Here is a 6,023-nt window from a genome sequence, read left to right as displayed (position 1 = left end):
GATTACTGGATGGCAAAGGAAAGCTGATTGGATTAGGCACTCAAACAAAAGCTAACTTATTTTATCTTGAACTTGGTGACTGTTCATGTTTCATTGCTCAATTGAAGAAAGTTGGTTATGGCATAGGAGGTTGTGTCATGTAAACTTTGACAATTTAAAAAAATTAGTAAATTCAAGAAAGTAAGAGGTATTCCTAACATAAAGAAACCTGAGGTTGGTCTATGCAAGAATTGAAAGAAAGAACTATCAGACTGAAGAAGTTCTAGAAATTATGCATACTGATTTGTGTGGACCTATTGGCATTGAAAATTATACTGGTGAAAAATTCTTCATTCTGTTTGTTGATGATTATTCAAGAATGATGACTGTCATGTAGCTTAGAGAGAAATCAGAAGCATTTGAAAAATTCAAATGGTATTTGGCCAGAGTAGAAAAGGAAAGAGGTAAAAGATTGAAATGCTTAAGGTTTGATAGAGGTGGTAAATTCATTTCACATGAGTTCAATAACTTTTACATTGAAAGGGGAATCGAAAGACAAGTTTCAGCACCTAGAACTCCAGAACAAAATGGAATAGCAGAAAGAAGCAATAGATCTATAATGGATTGTGCAAGAACCTTAATGATTGAGAAAGGCATTTCTATCAAATACTGGAAGGAAGCTATTAGCATTGCAATTCATACCTTGAATCAAGTATAGCTGAAAAAGGATTCATTAAAAACACCCTATGAGTTGTGGTATGGCTACAAACCCAATGTAAGTTATCTAAAAGTGTTTGGAAGCAAATGTTACATTTTGAAAGAATCTAGAAAAGGAAAATTTGATGTAAAAAGTGATGAAGAAATATTTTTGGGATACTCTTGCAAAAGAAAAACATATAGATGTTTAAACTTATCTACTCACAAAGTTATAGAAAGTGCACATGTGAAAGTTGATGAGTTTGCAGAAAGAACAGAAGAAGAAAACAAAAGGGAGCCTGAAGACTACAAAAGATTTGTTTATATTGAACCTAATACAATGCCAAGTATACCTATTATTTAGGAATCCTCAACTCCAGAGTCTTCAATTATCGAGTCATAGGAAGTTCAAACCGAGCTAATGCCTTCCGAGCTGCAAGAACCTGAGTTGCAAACATAAGCTACTGAGTTAGCATCTACTGAACCCGAGCAACAAGAATCAAAACTAGAAGTTGAGACACAAAAGAATAACAATGCAAGCCATTCAAAAGGAAAGGAACCCATGTTAGCCAAGTATGTCAGAAAGCATCATGCACCATATCAGATCATTGGTGATAAATCAAAAGGAACAATGACAAGAAGTAAGTTGAAAGGCACTTGTTTACTTGCTGATTTTGAACCTAGAAATGTCAAAGATGCACTAGAAGATGAAATTTGGATTGAAGCTATGAATGAAGAAATAGAATAGATAGAGAAAAACAAAACATGGACTCTTGTACCTAAACCCAAAGACAAGAATGTGATTGGAACAAAGCGAGTATTCAAAAAAAAACTAAATGAAGATGGTAAGGTATCAAGGAACAAAGCTAGACTAGTATGCAAGGGATACTCTCAAGAAGAAGGTGTAGACTATGGAGAAACTTTTTCTCCTGATGCAAGATTGGAAGGTGTTAGAACCTTACTTGCATATGCTGCATTCAAAGGATACAAATTTTATCAGATGGATGTCAAGTTAGCATTTCTCAATGGCATATTGGAGGAAGAGGTTTACATTGAGTAGCCTGAAGGTTTTGTTGATCAAGACAAGAAGGACATGGTCTGCAAATTGCATAAAGCATTATATGGTTTGAAACAAGCCCCTAGAGCATGGTATGAAAGATTGCATAACTATCTTATTCAGATTGGTTTTCAAAGAACTAATGATAACAACAGTTTGTACATAAAGGAAGGACCGGATAATAAGATTGTTTTGGCAAAAATATTTGTAGATGATACTTCATTCATAGGAAATGATGATTTTTGCAAAGAATTTTCAGAACAAATGAACAAGGAATTTGAAATGTCAATGTTTGGTGAAATCAAATTCTTTGTTGGTCTTCAAATTCAACAGAATAAGAATGACATCTACATCACTCAATCTAAATACATCAAGGAGATACTAAAATGTTTGGTATGGAAGATTGCAAACCAGTTGGGACTCCTATGTGTACTGGATTAAAACTCACCAAGGATGATGAATCAAAGGAAGTCGATCAGACATTGTATAGATCTATGATTGGAAAGTTACAATATGTAGTACACACAAGACCAGACATTGCTCTTACAATAGGGATTGTAGCAATATTTTCAGCAAAACAAAAAAAAAATGACATGATGGCAATCAAAAGGACCATGAGATACTTAAAAGGAACTAAAGATTATGGATTATGGTATAAACTTGGAGGAAAATTTGATTTAAAGGTGTTCACTGATGTAGATTGGGCAAGGAATATTGATGACAAAAAGAGCACAAGTGGAGGAGCTTTCTTTCTCAAAAATAGGTTGGTTTCTTGGACAAGCAAAAAGCAAAATTGTACATCTCAATCCACAGCAGAAGCTGAATATGTTGTAGTAGCAGTAAATTGCTCAAACATTGTGTGGTTTAAAAAACTATTGAAAGGTATGAAGCAAGAAATAAAAGAACCAGTTGTTATGTTTTGTGATAACATAAGTGCCATTAACATCTCCAAGAATCCAGTGATGCATTCAAAAACCAAGCATATTGCCATAAAATATCACTTTGTTAGAGAACTGGTGCAAGAAAAGGAAATCAGATTGGAATATGTGCATACAAAGGAACAAATTGTTGACATATTCACAAAGCCTTTACCTAAGGATGTATTATTGTATCTAAGAGGTAAGTTAGGGGTCATTCCCCTATCTGAAGCTCACTAACATACAGTTTTAGTGATGCATCAACAAGAATAGAATTAGAAATCTATCAGTTGATGCAGCAAACCAATAAAGATATTGCTTATGAATTAGTACATCAGGTACAATGTTATTCAATTGTTTTGAGTTATCTTCAGCGTATGTTGTCAAAGAGGGAGAATATACTGTCATATCTTTCTGAAATTTGCAAAATAATAAGAGTATGTGTAAGAGGGAGAGATTATTATGAAAGATGGAGTTTTGTTTTTTGTCATTAAAAGACTTGGTTTCAAATTTTATTCTACTATGACATGTTGTGTTGCCATCAATGCCAAAGAGGGAGATTGTTGGATACAATTGTTCAATTTGTGTTGTCTTTGATGTCACACAAATGTCATATCAGTCATTGGACAGTTTCTACCGAGCTCAGAAGGTCAGCAAGGCAAAAGGATAGTGTCTACCAAGCTCAGAAGGTTAGTAAGGCAAAGGATAGTGTCTACCAAGCTCAGAAGGCTAGCAAGGCAAAGGATAGTGTCTACCGAGCTCAAAAGGTTAGTAAAGATAGCTTTGCAGTGTCTACCAAGTAGATAGTTGATTACCAAGATTTCAAGGTAATCAAAGAAATTTAGTTCTTACCGAGTTCACTTGATAATCGAAGAAAATGTGATAGAAATAGTTCTTACCGAGTTCACTCGATCATCAAAGGTAATTTGGAAGAAGCAGTTCTTATCGAGTTCACTTGGTCATCAAAGGTAATTTGGAAGAAGCAGTTCTTACCGAGCTCACTTAGTCATCTAAGGTAATTTGGAAGAAGCAGTTCTTACCAAAGGATTTAGGTTTTATAGAGAAAACTCAGTAGCCAAAGGATTTTAAGTATATTGCAATGTTAACCGAGTCAAAATAGTTAACTCAAGAAATTTCTAGAAGCAGTATTTACCAAGCAAGGTTGGCCAGTAAAAGATTTCATTGTCTTATGAAATAATATTTATTTTTTCAGAGTAATATCTACAGCCGACTAATGTATGGTTTATTGGTAAATGCAACATGTAAATAGGCCAACTTGACAATCTGAATGGTATAAGTAAGAAGTCAAGTTGCAAATTTTAAAAGGTATGAAGTGGAAGAATGTGGAATTAATGTGATATGAAAACTAATTGTTGTGGAAGTAGATTTGAAGGATGACCAGAGATCATTGAGGAGCAACAAAGCCATATTTGATGAAGGAGGATCTAGTGATGCTAAACAGAGACCTTTAACCAGCAAATTCAGTTGCATCTTGTTCAAGTCAATTCATTGTTGCTTTCTAACCATTGTAGCAGTGATTTCAAATCTCTTAACAAAGTTGGTTTAACAACCATTTTGTAAATCCTCTAACAAGGTGACAGTTCAGTTGAATTGTTCTAAAGACCTCTAGCAAGGCCACTCCTAATAGGGTGATTAAATCCCCTAATAGGGTAACACCTAACAGTGTGTACTGTAATCTTTAACAGGGTTCACTCCTAATAGGGCTCACTTTAGAAGAGTGAAAAATTGGTGACTAGTTACTTGGTGGTTTTTCCCATATTGGGTTTCCACATTAAAACTGGTGTCTCTTGTGTTCACTTTATTTTCAGTTATATGCATGAATGCTTGAAAAGAAAGTAATAGTTTAATTTACCAAGTTACAACATTTGTTTACCAAGTACAATCAGTAACTAGATCTTTAAGACATCTAAGGGATTTGTTGAGATTAATTTTTGTTAGTAATTGATTCACTCCCCTCTCAATTACTCTATCTTTAATTCCAACAATTCCTAAGATACTCTTGTAGAAGTAAAGCATACAAATGTTTGAATTTGTCAACTCATAAGATCATAGAAAGTGCACATGTGAGAATTGATGAGTTTGCATAAAAGAGTGAAGAAGAAAGCGACAAAGAACTTGAGGATTACAAAAGGTTTGTCTACTATGAAGTTGATACATTTCCAAATCATATTCGAAGTTAGAAGACTTTACCTCCTAAGTCCCCAAAATCTCTGAAAGCTATCAAGTTACAACCAGTGCAACACGAGTCATAGTCTAAAGGACCCAAGTTGTAGTTTGAAGCTACTGAACTGTTGCCACAACAAACAAAGTCTAATAGGCTAGACTCACAAATAGTGGGACCCGAGCTTGATACAGAAGATCATGGCAAGGTTAGTGGAACAAGTTCTAAATCTAAAGTACATGTGTTAGAAATATATGTTAGAAGGCACCCAACACTTGATCAAATCATTCAAGACAAGTCAGATGGAACAATGACAAGAAACCTATTAAAAGGTACATGTTTTCTTGCTGAATTTGAACCTAGATTAGTGAAAGATGCTTTGGATAATGAAAGTTGGATTGAAGCTATGAATGAAGAAATATAATAGATAGAGAGGAATAAGACTTAGACTCTTGTTCCTAGAACCAAGTATAAAATGTAATCGCCAAAAAATGGGTTTTCAGAAATAAGTTGAATGAAGATGGACAAGATTTGAGAAACAAAGCATGGTTAGTATGCAAAGGTTATTCTCAAGAAGAATGCATTGACTATGATGAGACTTTTTCTCTTGTTGCTGGATTATAAGGAGCTAGAACTTTACTAGCTTATGTTGCACATAAAAGATTTAAAGTTTATCAAATGGATGTATAATTTGCATTCTTGAAGAGGAAGTTTACATAGAACAAGCTAAAGGTTTTATGGATCCTAGCAAAAAGGATATGGTCTATAAATTAAACAAAGCATTGTATGGTATCAAGAAAGCTCCCAAAGCTTCATATGAAAGACTTCATAACTACTTGATAAAGATTGATTTTCAAAGAACAAATGATAACAACACCCTATACATCAAAGAAGGACTAGACAAGAAAATTGTGTTTGCTGAAATCTTTGTGGATGAAACTTTATTTACAAGAGATGATGATTTATGCAAGCCATTTTCAGAATAGATGAGTAAAGAATTTGAGATGTTCATGTTTGAAGAGATAAAATTATTTGTTGGATTACAAATTTGGTAGAAGAAAGATGGTATCTACATTACTCAATCCAAACATATCAAAGAGATACTAAAGAAGTTTGGAATGGAAGATTCAAGACTAATTGGAACACCTATGTCTAATGGACATAAGCTTTCCAAAAATGAAAATTCCAAAGA

Source organism: Cupressus sempervirens, chromosome 10 (assembly GCF_028749045.1).
Source record: "Cupressus sempervirens isolate cs-2001-9-10 chromosome 10, ASM2874904v1, whole genome shotgun sequence".
NCBI lineage: Eukaryota > Viridiplantae > Streptophyta > Pinopsida > Cupressales > Cupressaceae > Cupressus > Cupressus sempervirens.
This window is presented reverse-complemented; position numbering follows the sequence as displayed.